This window comes from Trichosurus vulpecula, chromosome 9, assembly GCF_011100635.1.
Source record: "Trichosurus vulpecula isolate mTriVul1 chromosome 9, mTriVul1.pri, whole genome shotgun sequence".
In the NCBI taxonomy this organism is placed as follows: domain Eukaryota; kingdom Metazoa; phylum Chordata; class Mammalia; order Diprotodontia; family Phalangeridae; genus Trichosurus; species Trichosurus vulpecula.
Genome location: NC_050581.1, coordinates 183,022,678 through 183,043,022, shown reverse-complemented (window position 1 = coordinate 183,043,022; position 20,345 = coordinate 183,022,678).

Genomic DNA, 20,345 nt, shown 5'->3' with positions numbered 1-20,345 from the left:
AGAGGCTGAGTATGCAGCACCTGGGAAGGGGCTGATCTAGTGACCAAGGACATAATGGAGGGAACAGAGAGGGTCCTTATATACTTTAGTATAGACCACCGCTGAAGTAATGGTGCCACAGGACAGGATGACAATGAGGGAGTTGGCCTGGAAAGATCCTTCCTGCTCTGGATCTTTGATGCCATAACAAATCTGTGGTCTCATCAGTGTGGTAACTCCTCTCCATCCATCCATCCCCTCCAGGCTGCTTGTATTGTAATTGTAACAATAGTAATAGCTAGATTTATAAAGTATTTTAAGGTTTACAAAGAGCTTTACACTCATTATCTTATTTGATGCTCACAATGTAGGGGCTACTGTCATCCCCATTTTACAGATAAAAAACTGAGGAAAGGTTGGTAAAGTGACCTATCCAGTGCCACACAACCAATAAACTTCTGAGGCAAAATTCAAACTGAGGTCATCCTGACTGCTGATGCATTTCTCTGTCCACTATCCCACCTAGCTGCCTCTAGTTGTGCTCTGTGTCTCACTCTCAACACCTTCTAAAATCTTGCTGTCTGCCCGGCTCCTTCCCTGCCTTTTCCTCATCGTGAATGGCCACCTTTCAGAAAGGGCCTCTTAGAGCCCCTTCTCCCCCACACCTCTTGGGGGAATTAGTCTATTCAATTCTGGAACTCTGCTGGGGCTAAGCTGTCTCAAGCAAGGCTAAATAAACTGGGCTGTGATTCTACATCCAACCATCCCCAGACCTCGCTTTGGATTCCATTCAACAACAATCCATTGGAATCAGGCCTGACCCAGGGCTCTTGCCATCTTCTTTGCCAACCATACTCCTATCTCCTCCATGTCATGGCATCACCTCCATGATGTCATAGTCCTCTTCAAGAACAAAGGGCGAATGACAACAAAAACAATCTCTTGCACCAGGAACAGTAAGCCAATCAATAAAACCAACACTATTGAGAAGAGTGTGACAATCAACTGTCCTCAGGGCTTTTCACAATTCCATGATTTCCGAGACCCAAACTCTCTGGCCACCACTACTTTATAAATGTTGCTTCCCCTATTGGAATGTGAGATCTTTAAGGAAAAGAAAGGCACTGTTGAATTTTTATATTTGTATTGATACCCAGCAATGAATGCATCTTAGCCCCATTGAAGAGTCCTTGCACTATGCCCAACGGAAAGAAATACCTGTTCCACTGATGTACCATGTAATAATTCCACATTTAATTTTCTTTTTTCTTTCTTGAAGTTTTCTTCTTATGTTTCTTTCTGTCTCAGATTTCTAAATTCTCTTCATCACACCCAAAAAGCCTATCCCACATTGCTCTGGTTCCTGATTTCCTATGTCTTGGTGATGAGGCTGTGATTGTCTCAAGCTGTCTTCCCATGATGCTATTTTTATTTTACCCAATAAATCACAAGAGCTAAAAATGCTGCTTTTTATCTTTTTAATTGATTGTCTCCTGATCATTATACTCTGCACATAACACAAACCTAATTTGCTTTTTTATGTTTCCATTTCCTGGATGTACTTTTATCTTGGTTTTGAGCATGGTAGTGGAATCCTTGATGACCTTAAGCTTTCACCTGGAGTGGTTGGATTCCATTAGGAAACCTGTTGGCGAATCCATGCTTCCTTTACTCATATAGCTCTGGCTCCTGACCGAGTATCCCCTGTACCTGAACCATGCTGTTACATCATATTCAGAAAGTATTTTGGTGAACCAAAGATGCTAACTGGACAACAGAGGGGAGAGAGAATGGGTAAATAAGTCACTGAGGAAAAGGCAAATGGTGCCAGTATCATCTCTATTGTTGCTGTTTATATTACAATTAATATGCACCTGCCTGATCCTTAGCTTTGCACAGGGGCAAGCTGGCATGTTGGACTTGGGGTAAAAATACTTCTGTTTGAATGTCTCCTCTCACACTTACTAGCTCTGTGCAATGAGCAAATCATTCACCTTATTTGAGCTTCGCTTTCCTCCTCTGTAAAATGAAGATGATTCTCGTTGCAATACCTACCTTCCCATATAGCGGAGAGGCTCAGATGAGATGATGCATTTACGGTTCTTTGTAAATCCTAATTCACCATTTAAATGTTACAAACATTGACCCTTACTTTCCGTATGAGGTGAAAGAGATCAGGTTTGGCAGGTAGGAAACCCTGGATTCAAATTCCGCTTAGGATATATTCTTGCTGAGCGATCCTGAGCAAGTCTCAATGATCAATGCGCTAAAGCAAGTTTCTAATTGCTAATTACACCAAAGTAAGTTTCCACACTGATGAAAATGTGGCCCCAGACCAAAATGACCAATCAAGCAAACTTCATATGACTCTAATAACAGAAAGCTGTGGCTGAAGAAGAAAACTAGCTGTTCTCGCAGACCTTGACCCTGTCAGGGATGTATTTTTCTTTCCCAAGTCCTCTCCCCAAGCTGTCCCTGATATTATCACATTCACTTTAGTCAGTCACACCAACCTCTAACCCTCCCAGGCAATAGAGAGAATGGGGCTCGGGCTTCTCAGAAGGGCTTGATAAGAAAACAATGAGGAAAGTTGCTCCTTGAGGCCATTGTCTCCCAAGGAAGCTTCCTCTTCCGACTTGTAACCAAATCTGCTCCTTTCACCACACAGTGGACTCACTAATCCTAAAGAAAACCCAGAGCAATCCATATTTATTTTGATGCTTGATTTTACAGGAGTTTAATCATGTTAAAAAATAATATTAAAATATTTTTTAAAAAGCCCTTCTTGGCTAGATTTGAGTTCCTAGATGGAAGTAATAGCATTTATTAAAGAATCTGTGTGTGTGCGTGTGTATGCCTGTGTGTGTGTGTGTGTATCTGTCTATCTGTTGGTCTTTCTGCCTTCCAATCCTCCTCTCCCACTTCCACTGCCCACCCCCACTACCCCCTTTTAGGTAGCTAATTATCACTTCCCCTCCAATTGCCTTTGAATAAATTAAATAAATACAGACCAGCAATGAATTGAGTTAACCAATTATTAAAATTTCAATAGAGCATTTACATCTTAGAAACTGGCAAACACTACTAATCAGGGCTTGATTTGTTGTTTTGTTGATTGTCTAGACTTAAGAAAGTGACAGATAAAATGTTAATAATGTAAATTTAACTTAAAAGTGGGCTGGGCTGTTTTTAGAGAACCAGCACACTCAGTCCTTGGACTGGTTTTATTTGAATATGACTTGCAGACTGGGCAGGCAGAATGCAAAAAGAATTTAAAGAAAAAAGTTACAAGCTTTAAGATGGATGCTCAGTCTCATAAGAGGGAAAGGGGAGAGGGGAAGGACAGCTGCACTGAAATTCTGCATTGGCTTCTGGTGGGCCCGTATCATTCAGTTACTTTCTTTTCTGATCATAGATTTATAGGTGAAAGAGACCTTGGAGACCACCTAGACCAACACCCTCATTTTACAGATGAGGAAACTGAGGCCCAAGATTCCACAGGTAATAAGTGGAAGAAACAGGATTTGAGGATAGGGCCTCTGACTCCAAATCTATTGGGCTTTCCCTCTTCTCTGCTGCCTCTCCCACCCTGGATCTGGATAGTAGCAATGCTGAGCTTCCACCATCTCTCATTCCCTCTGCAGAAGCCAACACATTTGAATCTTCTTGGGTTCAGAGGCTGCAGCAGAGGCTTGTGGCAGCCTCCTTACCTTCATGGCTCTCCCTGATACAGAAGCCATACTGTAAGTCACTCAGGTCCCACCTCCCCCCTCTCCCCCCCCACACCCAGCAGGTTTTCACTTTCTCTAACCCTCCTCATCTTTAAATTTCCCTTCTCTCTTAGGGAGAGGAGGGGTGGAACTTCCAGTCATAGTCCCAAGGCTATCTACAATTCAGTTAGATAAATACTGGTGAACCCCCTTACACAGACGTAGTTTCTCAAGAGAAAAATGTACAAATGCAGATTGTCAACTGATCTACACTTCACATGCACAGAGAGCTTCCTAGGGGCACTGATGGGTTAATTAACAACAATAATGATAGGACGTATTTATGGAGCATTTTAAGGTTGGCAAAGTGCTTCATATATGTTATCATTATAAGGTAGGTGCCTTTAACACACCCATTTTACATAGAAGACTGAGGCTTCGATAAATTAAGCAACTTGTGCAGGTTCACACAGCTAGTAACTTTCTGAGGCAGGATTTGAACCCATGTCTGCCTGACACTAAATCCACAGCTATACACCATGCCAGTGAGGAAACTTTTCCAGGAACACATAGCTAGTATGTGTCACATAGACTTGAACCTAGGTCTTCCTGACCCTGAGGCTGACACTGCAGATCTATTCCACCAGGCTACCTCTCATGTAAATAACAAACACTCTCACTATTTCCACAGAGTGCATTTATTTAAGGTATTTTAGAGCTCATTTTATCCAACCTTCACATTTTACAAATGAGGAAACCAAGTTCTGGATGATCTGCTCAAGACTGCATGGTTAGGAAAGAAAAGAAGTAGGAGTTGTTTAGTAGGTACAGTCTTAGTAAAATTAGTGACTGAAATTCCTTCCTTTCTTTACTGAAGTGGGGGAATATAGATGTGGGATGTTGCTTATGCCACCAAAAGTGGTCAAGTGTATTGGTTTTGCTGAGATAAAATAAAAATGAAATAAAATGGGACACGAGGAAACTCTTTGGGTGAATGGGCAATATATTCAGAAATGAACTGAAACAAAAAGAAATCAATTTTTGAAGAAATCTAAATAAAGAATGGGGAAAATGTGGTAAAAATGATGAGTTTTTTTCTTATTACAGTAAGGCTTGGGAAGAACGGAAGTGACAGTTGTGTCCTGACAAAGGTTGCAGAAGACCACTACTAGCCTTGGTCTCTCTTCATAAAAATAGATTCTTTTCCTTTCTGCAGTAAGATGTTTGTGATAGGTCACAGCATCTTGAGAAACAATGGCTTCTACTTGATATAGCGTATAATTCTGTGACTGGTAGATTTCAGTGACAGGAAAAAATTAACATGTCACTGAAGTGAATGATCATCCACTTTAATTTCTACCACCTACTAGCATCACTATGTCACCCATACGCTTTCTGTATTTGAAGGGTAAAGGGAAAAGAAAAGTTAGCTAAACAGAGAACTAAGGGAGGCTGCACAAAGAATTTACAAGCACATGTTTTTGAAGCAGGCTGCCTTCTGGCTCATCTCCAGTCGAGATGCTGCATGCATTTGCCTTATTACTACCCAGATTCTCTTCCTGGATCCTTCACAGTCCCCTCACACCTTCTCTCTCTCGGTATTTACACGATCAATATTATCTCTTTCAAATCTTAACTGACAGAGAATCTGAAAGGAGCTCTATAAAGTTCTTTTCAAAAAGACCACAAACTGAACTTTCTACTGGTGTGTATTAAACTGATGTTTTCTTTTATTTTTGGTGTAAAACGTTTTCTCCCTTGCTGGCCATTTGGGTTGATGGTGGAATGGGTATGGAAAAGGACATCCTCCTTTAGAGAAGGGACCACCCTCAGATATTTACTCACTTCAGTCAAAGACACAGAGCAAGGGGCCTTACTCCACCTAGTACCCATCTCCCTTTGAGACCCTTCAGGAAAACAATATCGTCACATTTCTCCACAGCTTAAAATAGTCTTTGATATATCCATTAGCTTGTCTAGGCTTCAGGTTTTAAGAAATTCAGCGAAGGAAAACTGCCTTTTAAAACCATCTCCCCTTTAATGCTTTGACAGAGTTAAACTTGTGTTACTTTAGATAAATACCTGCTTTGTACCAGGAGATGCTGAAAGGAATGATAATTTATCTTCAATTTACCATGGCAATTTTCCTGTTAATTATTTTTTAAACATGGCTGCATTATATTGTTCTGGACTGTTAACTGAAAGCGCTTTCTTAACTTTCTATTTTTTTTCCATTCAGTTTTCATCTTTTGGGGTGTCACTCTGAAAGAATCCATTATCTTCCTAGAATTATTATTATTATTATTATTTTTACAATTTCCTCCTCTGTGCATCTCAAATTTTCCTTTGCAGTTTATTTGACACTACCAGCAAATGCATGAATCTATTTTTTTTTTCAAATACACAATAGTATTCTTGGCCTGTGGGTATTCAAGGAAAGAAAGGAAGAAAGAATTTACACAGTACACAGTTTAAAAGCAATGTCTGGCCTTAATCAATGAAACTGCTGGGAGGGGAAGAGAAAAGGTAGGAATCAAAATATCATCACTTCTCAGGCAATCTCCAACAAAACATGGGCAAGCAGCAAAAATTCCACATTGACATGTTTTCTTCTATGATTTGTTTTGAAATGTAGACTTCCTAAGGGTCAGAGTGGCCTCCCCAAGATCCTCTCAGGATCTATTTGTAAAGTACAAATAAATTCTATCCCTTTTCAAAGCATCCTTAATTCTTAATGCTAATGTAGCTACATAGATTTCTAGGGCTCTTCACCTACAACAAATGACTCTAAGTTATCCCAGAGAGTTTTTTCTTTAATGAAAGTACTCAGATATTTCAGTAAGGGGATACTTCTCCCATACCCTTGATGCTGTTTCTCCATAAGTGCAATAAAAACCCAAGTTGGAATCACTAATTTGTTTTATAAAGAGCAATGCAAATACTTAATAAAATAGCTAAGTAAACAGCTCATTTATATGTGTAAGGATGCATGAAGACTAAAGCTTCAAAACCAGAGGGAGGGAAAGGAAAGATATTCTTGGGGTTGTCTTTCATCTTAAGGATAAATGTACACCCAAAGGAAGCTTTGGGGGCTGCCTTATGCATTGTCATCTGGTCCTCCAATAATAATTTGGTTTTTATAGTTAGCGTATGGGCTTTTCCCTGTTGTGTTTTGTTTTGAAAACAACAGAGCTTCCTTTCCCCCTCCTCTCTTCAGAATCCTTCGATATGGGAGGGTCGTGTGGTTACAGCCCGCTCTTGCTAGCAGGCTGGGAATAATTTCTTGGTCTGTGAGTTTCATAAATGGTATAAAGCTTTAAACACGCATCTACTTTATGGAAAGCCGGACTGTGAATAGTAACCAACAGATTAGCCACAGCCTAAGACTACTACAGCAAGAAGCAGAGAGATACATATTCACTTTGGCTTCCTTTATTTTGCATCAGTCAAAGTGATTCAAATTGTGGGCTTCTGGCTGGAGATCACCCACCTGCCCACAAAAGCAAACAGGAAGAATGTAATCTTTTAAATCAAGAGTTCTCAACCTGATGCCTGGAAACAATATTTTTTTTAATAATTGTGTTTTAGTATGAATTATTTCCTTTGTAATCCTATGTATTATATTTTATGTATTTAAATATATCATTCTGATAAGTGGTCCATAGGCTTCATCAGATTGTCAAAGGGGTCCATGGTACAAAAAAAAAAGGTTACATTGGTTTTGCCCCAACTTTAAACAACTGAATGAATGAATATTTTTTTTAAAGTATTTGTCCCAACTGTAAATAGATGAATAATTTTTAAGAAGCATTTTGAGGCACCAAACACCATGCTAGATGAGAAAGATAAATATAAAAGGGATATCAGTCTCTGCCCTCAAGGAGCTTATATTCTAACAGGAAGCAATAGTACATATAAATAAGTGGTGGGCTCAGAAGCCAATTGATTTGATTATGATATCAGTTCAAGAAGGGAGGTGGGACAGAGAGTGATTGTGGGTCCCTAAGGCAGCTGATGAGAAGATGGCCCAGGAATGAAGTGAAGCATGGTTAGGGAACAGGTACAATAGTATGCCAGGCAAGGCACTCATCGATGGGGCACAGGGCACCTCCTAGAATTCAAGAAATGCTGCTTTTCTGCAACCTCAGTCAAAGGTGAAAAAAGAATAAGATGACCATAGATCCTAAAATTCCATCACCCAGGTAGCCGAGGTTCTTAATCAATAGCTACCATCAATAAACCACTGATAGGAAAGTGAATGTGATTGTCTTCAAGCTGTGCCCGTCTGCTTCAGCCGGCATAAAAGCTATTTTGTCTTATTGGTCTATTTGGTTACCCATCTATCATCTATCTATCCATCCCTCCATCCACCTAATCATTCATCCATCTGTCCATCCATCTCTCTGTCAGTATGCACACAATACACATCAGCTATATTAAATATATTTATTCAATATAAAGATCCCCACACTATTCTCGTACATCATTGTCCGTAAATCTAGTTATCGCCTTCGGAATATCACTTTTATTACAAGTCTGGGTTCCAGGTCTTATGTCCAATGCCTAGCTTTAAAACTGAGACAAGTCTAACACAATGATGTTCTATTCCCCGCGCCCCCCCACCCCAACGGCTTAATTCAAACATTTAGGACTAACAGCAACTTCTCCATTCATATCTCTCCACCGTGCTCTCTTCTCCAAGCACCTTTATTTTGCTCTGTCATTTTGGACTGTTTTTCATCCCAGCCACTCTTAAAGGTCAGATGTTTTCAAAAGCTGTATGCTTTCTCACAAAGCCTCATTTTCCTCACCACAGCTCAAGTGCCTGATTCACCTTTGTGATTAAGAAACATTTCCTACATTCAGGATCAGGAAAAAAAAAAAAGCTCTGGAGGTCATGGAAAAGGTTGACTGCTCCATCCTGGGCTTCAAAAACCTTTACAATCCCAGGCAGAACGGAAAGCTTACAGGCAGATGACAGACAGCTATAAGCCACAGACCTTACTACATTAGATAAGAAAACAGACAAAAGTATTATCAGTTAGTTTAAAAAAAATTAAATCCATGATGAAAATTTTAAAACTGGAAGGGACCCTGTATGCCATCAAGTCCAAATCCTTCATTTTACACGTGAGGGAGTAGAGAGGGAATGTGACTTACTCAGGTTTATAAGCTAGTAAGTATCTGAAGTGGGACTTGAACCCAGGTCTTCCAGACTCCAAATCTAATGGTCTATCCACTACCAATGCTGCCTCCCACATAGTAACTGGACAAAGTTTAAAAGTCTGATTCGTGTTTGGTAACTAATACCAAGGGGATTGTATGGTGAAATGAGTGAGAGAGAGGTACAGCAGAAAGTCTTGAATCTGGAGTCAAATATGGGACCAAGTTTCAATACTACCACTGTCTCTTTCTACCTGTATGACATCGAGCAACTCACTTAACCACATGAGCCTCAGTTTCCTCATCTCTCCCTTTACACCATGGATTCCGACCAGATGCCCTAAGTGTAGTCACCCAATGAAGCAGAACTTGGCAAAGGAGGATAGGGGAAGCCAACTAGAACCTCTTAACAAATGCCTCCTTAGCTAATCAAGGGGCTTCACATTTACCATGTACTAAGCCAACTGGAACCAGTTTCAAAATGTCTACTCCCATTTTACTGTGTTTCCCTTCCATGCTATCACAATTCTCTCAGAGGCAAGCTCCACACAGAGGGGCTGCATCGGCTGAATAAGTCAGACCCTCATTACACAGCATGGTCAGGGCCATCTTCATCAAAACCTCTTTTTAGAAGCTTCTGGCTTATCGTGTTCTGGAGCTTCAAATCGAGCTTATGGTAAATTTCTTAGCACAGGTCTTTTAAGACTAACATTGTTCAGTGGCAGGTACTCGGGCTCTGAAAATAGCAATTAGAACTAAAAAGTAGTTCAGAGAGCATGCTACCTTCAATTTGAAAAAGCCTACCTCCCTTCCCAGCCGGGCTATGGTTTGGGAGATGGGAGCTGTCCACAATACGAATACCGATGACGCCTACCCTGGAAGCTTCCTTCACAAAGTGGGCAGCAATTTGATGAAAGCATGCCTGAGCCTGCTCTTCTCACTTGTTTTCCTTTCCCAGCCCTGCGATTTCTGTGTTAAAAGAAGCCAAAGACAGAGAAGCCAAGGGAACATTCCTCAAAAGAGAAATCTTAGATTAGAGTCATTAAGTGAAGCCTTTATAGTTTTTTCTAGACCACCTTCTTGTCCAGATTTAGAACATAGGAAAAATGACACAGCTATGGCTCAAGGAAAGTTACAAAATATCCAGTTAATCAAAACCAGTAATTAATTATCTAATCGAACAGATGCTAGTTTAGTACAATTTTGGGTATACTTTGTATTTATTTATCCCCACTCTTGCAGAATGTAAGTTCCTTGAGGGGAGGGACTGTTTCATTTTTGTCTTTATACTCCTAATATCTAGCATAGTGCTGGACACATAGTAGGCACTTCATAAATGTTTTGAAATGAAGGCAGAGCACCTGCTTGGTTGTTGTTTTTTTTCTTTTTCTTTTTGCATCTTCTTACTTTAGCAGTATGACAGAGAACTGGTCATGGGGATAAGTTTAATTGTGCAAATTATAAGAGTTTTTCAGAGCAGCTTATATACATTAAAACTCTGCAGAAGATATATTTAAAGGGCTGATCATGGAACACAAGAGGTCATCTAGAGCAGAATGAAAGGGTTCTCCATTTATTTCCCTCAGTGTTGATTTTAACTGAAACATTCAGGCTCTTTAGACTAATAAATTCACTCCTGTGGCCTGAAGTACATTTAGTTCTGCTGTCAATAAAGTTAGAAAATGACTAAAGAATGATAAAAGTCTTAAAACAGCTTAAAAGCTTGGATGAATACCTAGCACAATGCTGGGTACAAGGTAGGTACTTAATAAATGTTTGCTGATTAACTATTGGGAGCTTGTTTGTTTAATAATAACTCACATTTTAATAGCAGATTGAAAAAGTGTTTTATATATATTCTCCCACTAGAGCCTTGCAATGGCTTTTTATCATTATTATCTGAACCTCAGAAAATTTAAGTGATTGGCCCAGAGTAACATAGATACCAAGTGTCTGAAGTGATATCCAAACCCAGATCTTCCTCACCTAAGTCCAGCAAGTAAATTGCTACAGAATTGACAGGACAAACCTTAATACTTTTCAGGTCCTGCAAAAGTGTGAATAGGCTTCACTCATTATAGAGTATGTGATACTTTCTAAGTCAGCGATTGGCTGAATTTGCGATAGTAATGTTTAATGTTTTTGTAGATGGAAGTTCCTTAGAATTGGTTTAATTTGTGACCTCTGACTCTCACTCTCTACCCTCCCTCTCTCTAGTCTAATTCCAGATGTAAACTACAGATTTTTCCCCCTGAAGATAAATAAGCAGAAGCACCCCAGTCATGGTGACCTCATCTCATCTCTTTGTGAAATTGATGGGTAACTGAGCAAGATGGCATTAAAAATAAAGACATGGACAATCCCATGGAGAAAACCTAGAGATTAACTGTCATGAAGTCCTGTGCTCCTAGAGTTTTCAAAATCCAGTGTCATCAGAAAGCATAACAAAAAAGTACATGTTAAAAATCCAAAAATTTTGTAAGAGCGGAATACTTTGCATTACACATATCAGACAATAATCCATTATCTCAAGTACCTGCTGGACATTTCTACTTGGATGATAGAGGCACTCAAAATCGACACTCCCCTCTCCCTCCAAATTTCTTTCCAGTTACTATCATCGGTACCGCCATACTCTCAATGCCAGACTTAAAGCCTGAGAGCCATATTGCATGCATTCTCTCTTTTATCTTTTAAATCCAGTCATATATCATGCCAAATTTTCCTTCAAATATCTCTCATATCTCTTTCTCCTTCATTCCTATCCTTGGGTCCATGCCTCATCAACTCATGCTTTCACTATTGTAATAGTCCCAGATTTGCCCTTCTTGTCTCTAACCTCTTCTGATTACCATTCTGTTCTAAATGCTTTAAGCATGTTCTCAACCAAGGAGAAGAGACTCCACCTTTAGTTAATACCAGTAGTGGATATAATCCCTAAAGGAGAGGACAATCTTAACCACTAAAGACCATCTAGTTCCTCACCTTATAGGGAAAAAAAAAAAACTGAGGCCCAAGGAGTTTATTGAATTGTCTGAAGTCATGCAGAGTAAGAATTACAAGCAACATTTGAACATGGATCTTCTGAAGCCTGAGTCAGTGCCATTTTCCTTCTTTCCTTTTTTGTTCAGATCTATAAGATAGTTTAGTCAAGGGTGGCAGAGTAGGAGAGAGTGCTGAACATAAAGTCATTTAGACTTGGATTCAAATCCTTCCTCAGACACTTAACTAGCTGTGTGACCCTGGGCAAGTCACTTAACCTATAAAGTGGGGATAATAATTAATAATGGCATCTACTTCACCTGGCTATTGTGAGTAGAATACTCCGCAAATATTAAAGTGCCATGTAAATGTTGGCTTAATGATGATGTTAACGAGCGATGATGATATGCTAGGCAAAGCTAGACGACAGTCTCTGCCTCAAGGAACAATCCAGATTGTGGGATGAATGGACAGGAAGGACAATAAATAATAAAGCCTTGGGATTAGAGAAAACTCGAGAGCTCAGATAATCATATGCAGCAGATGCTAGGATGCCCAGCTATCCCCATGGTCTGTTTTCAAAAAGTTAACAAAATGATAATCGGAGACAAACATCCTGCTCCCGCAGCTGAACCAATCAGTCCATTTAAACAGCCCCCAAGCTCCAAATGGGGCAACTCCAAGTATTTCAGGGGAAATTCCCAGCAGCCTCTGCTCCTGGTATGCTCCGCTCAAGCAGCTGCTAACGTCACTGGGGTAATGAATGTGTGGGCTTAGGATGAATGAACAGATGGGCTTCTTCTGGGCAATCATCACTGTTTTATAAGATCCCAAGCCTAACCCCCTGCCAGTTACAGAAGACACTCGGCTTTCCTAGAATGCTCAGCCAACAACCAGGCACAGGTATAAATTCCTTGAGTTGAGCCTCCAGGTTTTCATCTTACTGAGTCACCCTGGTGTACTCTGGAGCTTGTGACACTGTTTGCTTTTGGAAAAACTGATCAGTGGGATAAACTGGTACCTAGGGCACTATGCATGCCTCCCAGCATCAAAGATGGTGTCAGGAGTCAGTGTGGTGCAGTGGATAAAACTTTGGACTCCGAGTCAGGAAGCACTGGATTCAAGTCCCTCCTTGGACACTTCCTAGCTGTGTAATCCTGTGCAAATCATTTAATCCTGTTTGCCTCAGTTTCCTCATCTGTAAAAAGAAGGCTAGATGTCCTCTAAGGTCCTTTCCAGCTATAAACCTATGATACAATGATCCTTGGCCTAGATAGTGCAGCTGGTGGAACAGTGGATAGAGTGCTGACCCTGGAGTCAGAAAGATTGGAGTTCAAACCCAGCCTCAGACACTTACTAGCTGTGTGAGCAAGTCACTTAACCTCTGTTCGCCTCAGTTCTCCTAACTGTAAAACCTCACAGGTTTGTTATAGGGATGAAATGAGATAAAATTTATAAAGTATCCAGCTCAATCATGGCATGCACTGGGCTCTATTTAAATACTTATCCCCTTCACCTTCCCCCATCCCTACGAGAGCAGTCAGGTAGTACAGTGCATAAAATGCTGGACTTGGAGTCAGAAAGATTTGAGTTCAAATCAGCCTCAGACACTTACAAGCTGTGCGACCCTGGGCAAGTCACTTAACCTCTGTTTGCCTTAGATTCCCCACCTGTGAAAAGGCGATAATAGCAGCATCTGCCTCGCAGGGTTGTTGTGAGGAGAAGATGAGATCCTGTTGGTGAAGAGCTCTGTAGACCTCGCAGCACTACATAAATGCCAGAAATTATTATTATGACCAGTAAATAGAAGGAATTTTTGACTCTAGGATTTCCTGAGGGATCATAAGAATCCAAGAGAACTCCACCAGCATCGGTAGGAGACTCTCTGTCCTAACACCCTTGGGCCCGTTCAAAGGACATCGGTGTTGCACCTATACCTCAGACAGAAGCATCAGCCTCTATCTCGCTGCTGGGCTTCCAAAACTTTCTAAAACCTGGTTCTGTTTCATCTGTCCAAATGTCTCTCCCACTACTCTCCAACAGGCACCCCTTGCGACGGTTAAAAGATACCTCTTCCTGTCCTACAGACACCCCGGGCTTATTCCAACAGCCTCCATGCACTTAGGTTTCATTTGACTGGAACTCCATCCTACTCCCTTCTGCCTATTATAATTCTGCATTATGATTATCATTATAATTCTTATATAATTCTGCAAAGACCAAACTCAAGTGCTGCTGCTTCCCCAGCCCCCTTGCAATCCTGCAGGCCTTGTTCCAGGCCTCCCTCATCTCCCCATCCTTTGAACTTCTATGTGATTTATAAGCTGTAGCTTCCAATGTGCCATTGAATTGATAAAAAATATAAAGAAGCCTTGTTTTATGTCCTAATTTTCTCTCTCAAGCTGGGATATAAGCTCCGAGAGCAGGGTTACACCTTGCCCTTCTCTCTCTCTCTCTGTCTCTCTGTCTCTCTGTCTCTCTCTCTGTCTCTGTCTCTCTCTCTCTCTCTCTGTATATATATATATATATATATATATATATATATATATATATATATATATATATATATATATATATATATATATATATATATATACACACATATATATATGCATATATATGTATATATATAAAATTATATTATTTATATATGTATAGTGCTAAGCACAGAGATCAATAAATGCACTTTGGTTAATTAGCAAACTAGCTATTAATTAGATCTTGTTCTTCTTGATCCTAGCTCAGTAACATCTCTCAAGTTATCCTGTTCCCTCCAATATTTCCTAGGAAGGAATAAGACACAGTTCTTTTGCCTAAACGATATACAGTCTCACACAGAGAGGCAAGAAAGCAACTACAAAACAGTGATGCTAGAAATAAGGTCAGAGACAACTCAACTCTTGGATATTTTTTGTGTCCCCTAGAAAAGGGTCTATCACATAATAAATGCTTGTTCAAAATGAATTGAGAGATAATAATGGTGTAATGGCCCCAGGACCTAACCCACACTGCCATTGGCAGGTTGTATTCCCAGAAAGATGACTGTTACTAATCCCAGCATTTGAGGAGTGATCCTGTGATTCTCTATCTTCCTAAACACCAGCTCATAAGCCCCCACCAGTGCGCTTCTCTTTAACAATCAACTAACTAAAAACAGCTCTCCAACACTAAGGACATATTTTCCCACAATAAGGCAAGGAAGGAGAGAGGGCACAAACTTAAAAGTGCAGTAAGGAACATATATAGACAAGGTAACTCAAACCTACAGCACTGCAATGCTTGGCTTCAATGTCCTTTATCTTTCCAGAGGGTTCTCAAGAAGTTTACTACAAGTTACCTCTCTGTTACGCTGGGCTATGCTGGTTGTCTCTGCTATCCTTGTAGCTCATCTGGGCTTGTTCCTGCTGGGGTGTGGTGTCTTTGTTGGACAGGCCAGTTGGCTGTGACACTGTGTTAGACAGGTCATTTGGGGGCTGTGTTGGCTCCCCACAAGGCTTTGCTGCTGCCGGACTTGGCAGGGCAGCCAGTGAGCACTGGCTCAGTGTCAGGCTTGGCTGCTGGTCTCTCTTCAGGGTATGGCATCTCCGGTGGCTGGGTTGATTCACTGGTCTCTTGGGCTTGCTTTCTGACAGGCGGCTGCATCAGCCACTTGTTGGGCTGCTAGGCTGTGCTGTTCTCTAACTAGATGGAGTATCATAAATCATTAGCTTGTAAGCATCTTGTGGGTGGAGATTCTCTTTTGCCTTTTGGTATCTTTGCCAATTAGCACATGGTAGGCACTTAATAAATGTTGATCAAATGAATTAATGAAATATTTTTCAGCCAGAGCTGAAACCCTTAGTTTATGATCTTCAGAAGCATCTTCCCATCAATTTGTCATGATGAGAGAAAGCTTGCATCTCCTATCATCAAATTCTCCCTAGCTCAAAAGCGCCTCCCTTCCCATAAGCCACTTCACGCCAAGTTTCAGTTCAGTCATTCCCACCTCTCATACCCTTTGGAGAATCTCATTTTGATGAATGATTAGTACTAATACGTTCCATGCCACATAAGCTTCCATTGTCTTTCTGGCCTCTTCACACAACATCAAAGTACTCCAGCGTCCCATCATTTCAAAGGAGGGAGATGTCCATGTTGAATCTAAAGCCTTTTGTCTCTAACCTTTCAAAGTCTGTCTTTTATCCCCTCAAGACCTTAAGCTTTTGCTGAAGTCTCACTGACACAACACCCTCCCTTCCCATTATAACAATAATTATAGCAGCTAGTATGTGTATATATATATATATATGTGTGTGTGTGTGTGTGTGTATATATGTATATATATATATATATATATATATGTATGTATGTATGTACGTATTAGTGATTTTAAAGTTTGCAAAGCTCCCTATGTGCTTTATATTGTTTGATCCCCATAATAGCCCTGTGGGGCCATTATATCTTTCTGGGGAAACTGAGGTAAAGAGAGGTTAAGTGATTTGCCCAGGCCACACAGATGTTAGTGTCTGTGGTAGAACTTGAACACAAGTCTAGTACTCTATCCACTATGCTGCCAGCCAGTGCTCAAGATCACAGGGCAGTCATGTTTCAGAGGTCTCAGGAAAGAAAAAATAACCAGCAAAAATCTTCAAATCTTTCCCTTTCTTCCAAAAATATTCTGCATAGGCCACTACAGGTGGGGTCATCTACTGTGGTCTAAAAGATCCCCATGAAACAAATGCAAAACCTCCTTAAATGACACATTCTAGTGCTCAACAATTTTTTTTTTTGAGATTTACATTTGACCCCAAAATATACCATTTGGAACTGAACAGTTTCTTAGATCTCCGAAAAGATTGCTTTGATAAAAGCTTTGATTTCAACAGTGTACACTTTGTAGAACATTCTTTTGGAACACGGAGGCTTTGACTACAAGCCAAAGTCAAGCACCAGACATGACTTTCTTCTGCAACAGAGTCACCTCCTGCCTCCACCTCTGGCCTCTTCAGCGTAACAGGCTTCCACCCATTTGATCTTCTTATACCTTCCCACCAACCTGAAGAGTTAGGGGAGGGGCAGGAAGCAGGTATGATCACAACCTAACAGAGAAAGTTCTAAAGCCACAGAGAAGTTAAGTGAGTCACCCAAGGTCATGCAGCTAATGGCCTTGCTCTTTCAGGCAGGCCCAGAAATATCAAAATTTCATTTCTAGATCAGTTGATTGGGCCTCAGAGTATCTGGCAAAGTTATTTTGGGAATGACCTGATTTTATACACACACACACACACACACACACACACACACACACGTATATATATATATATATATATATATATATATATATATATATATATATATATATATATATATATATACACACACACACACACACACATGCATATATATATATACATGTATATGTATAAATTAAATATATATACATATATAAATGTTTATTTCTGTGTATATGTGTATATGTGTATATATATATACATACATACACACATATATGAATGTTATTTCTAAGTTAGTTGTTTGAACCTTAAGGTATTCTCCCCAAAATGTCCATTCTTGGTTCTCAGATGGTTAATGGGAGATCATGTCGGATTTTAGTCTGGAGACCGGGCACAACTCTCAATGATTCCAAATCCCCACCCCTGTCCTTGCCCCACCTCCAAACAAAACATTTCTTTAGCAGCAACAATGTTCCCATAAGTTTATATGACTATAAGGCATGGAAATGAAAATTCTGGAGGAATTACAATTAGAAAAAGCCGACAAATATTTATTGAATACTTGGCATATGCCAGACACTGTGCTAGAAAACCCTAGAGGGTGATAGAAAGGTACACAGTAGGGATAAGTGGGCTGTAGCCTGTCACCAACAATGATTTGACCTCAAAAAATGGTGGAAAAGATGTCAACAGGGACATGTGTGCCTAGACAAAGAGGCCATCACGAAATCAGAATGGAAGGGACCCAAGAGACAGTGAAAGCCATTCACACACACATGCAGACATACATGTGCATATGCACACTCACACCCTTACATGCATCACACACACAAGTAGAGGATTTGAGGAAATATTTGAAGAATTTCACAAGAGGAAAAAGAATGAAAGAGTTTCAACCCAGACCCTTTGCATTTTGGCTCCTCTCCATCTTTATGGTCTTCATGTGAATTACCCCTCTCTACACACTCTCCATCATACTACACAGTGACATGCTACTGGCCCACCTTCTGTCCATCACATCCAACACTCATTTTCCATCTTTGAGACTTGGCACTGGCTATTCCCCCATGCCTGGAAGGCTCTCCCTCCAACAGGATGACATGGCTTCCTACAAGACTTCACCCAAACATTCTGTTCCACATTCCCCACTCTGTTGGTGCCTTCCCCTCGGTGGTTCCCTTCCCCCACTCTATACATCACATGTGCCTGTTTACATAAACGTTGTCTCCCTCTTTAGACTGTAAGGTCCTTGAGGACAGGAACTGTTTTTGCTTTCCTTCTACCTAGAATGGTGGTGGGCATATATAATATTAAGTACTTAATAAATACTTGGTTGATTGAAAAATAAAACAGGGATCCAACAAACAGAAGTTATTATAATGTGCCAATTTAGTCCAACAAAAATCTAAATATGTATATTTAGTGCTAACTGCATACAGAATGTTGTAGTAGTAGTAAGTCAGTCAATCAACATTTATTAAGCACCTACTAATTGCCAGGTACTGTGTAAAGCCCTGGGGGGTCAAAGCAAGGCTAAAGACAGTCCATCTTCTGAGGGAGTTCACAGTCTAGTGGGAGAAATAACATGTAAATAACTCTATAAAATGCTCTGAAGACACAAAGATCACAGTATCGCAGATAAGACACAGCATCTGCGTTCATGGAGCTTCAGGTCTAAAGTGGGGATATACCACAAATACAAGGAACTAGGCTACACAGACTACACCATCCAGCCTCATGTACTTATTAGCTGTGTGACTCTGGGCAATCTCCACTTTTGTATGCCTCAGTTTCCTCAAATGTAAATGGGGATAATAGTAGCATCTTCCCTCTAGGGTTGTTGTGAGGATCAAATGAGATATTTGTAAAATGTTTAGTACAGTATTTGGCACACAGTAGGTACTTCATAGAAAATAATTTCCTTCCTTAAGTGCACAAAAGATGAAAAACTAAAAAAGAAGAGGAATGTGTGAAGTCCAAAGGGAGAAGGTCATTGTTGATTGAGGAGATGAGAAGAAAAAACAAAACACAACTTTTTTTGGAGGAGGTAGAATTTGCAGCATTGGTGACACTGGAGGAATTCAGTCATCTATAGCAGGGAAGAGTAAGGAGAGGTCTCCAGCCAACAGGAGCCAGATGAGCAAAAGTGAAAAAGGGAGGCAAGGACTTGGTGTATCTGAAAGACAGTGAACTACGCATGTGAAACTAGAACAAAGAGTAGGTGGGGCGTAGGAGGAAGAGACAGGGAAGCCAAGGGAGAATAGTGGCAGATTGTGGCTGGCCTGGAATGCCACAAAAAAGAGTCTGAGCCTTCTCAGGCAACAGAGAGCTAGGAAAAGGCTTGGATCAGGGGAGTAGTAGGACCACATCCGCACATTAGGGAGATTGATCTGACGAAGGTGAGGGTGTTGAGGAACAGGATGGCAGCCAGCAGGTGTGGGGAGACCTGCTCTGTGGGATATCACAATAATCCAGGATGAGGCTAAGAAGGGTGATCACTGGGGTGGTGGAAGTGGGAGGAGGGAAGAAGCCACAGATGCATTTTTATGAGTACAATAGAGAGCTTAGATGAAGAGAAAAAAAGTCTCACACATGAAGTTTTTCATTTTGCCTAGGATGGATTTCAGCAAACTTGGTAATAAATCTTTTCCTGGATCAACAATTTTTAAATGAATTTTATTTGTCTTGAACATTAAGTTAATTATTTAGCCCTCTTCAAATTAATTTTCTATCTAGTTTACTTTATCTGTGCACATTTTATACCCCCTCTAGTCATACGTAAGCTCCTTGATGTCAGAGATGATTTTTTTTCATCTTTGGGTCTCCTAGCACCTAACATGGAGTCTGGCACACAGTAGGTGCTAAATAAATGTTTGCTGAATGGAACTGAATTTCCATTTCCCCATTTGATCAAGGAAACAGAAGGGACTGGATTTCTGGCCCAGGTTTGCCATCTAGGCTTAATTTGGGGAATTTGTGAATGTGGCAGGGAACCCTGGGCTCCTTCCATGGAGAACTTGAAAATGAGAGTGGAAAGAAATTCATTTTGACATTTACACAATTCTGTTGCCACATTCTTATGTGCAAAAGTGATATTTCAGAGTTGCTAGAGGAGAGAGAAGTTAGGAAGCTTAAATATTTCACAGGCCTTGGAAGAGCAGGTTGAATATTTTAATATGGAGCCAGGTCTATTGTTTTGAGAAAGGTGAAGGGTTTGTTTGGCTTTTTCCTGGAATTTATAACTAAGACTTAATGTTAATCACTTAATCCCTCAACAAAGCAGATAAGGAATCAGTAT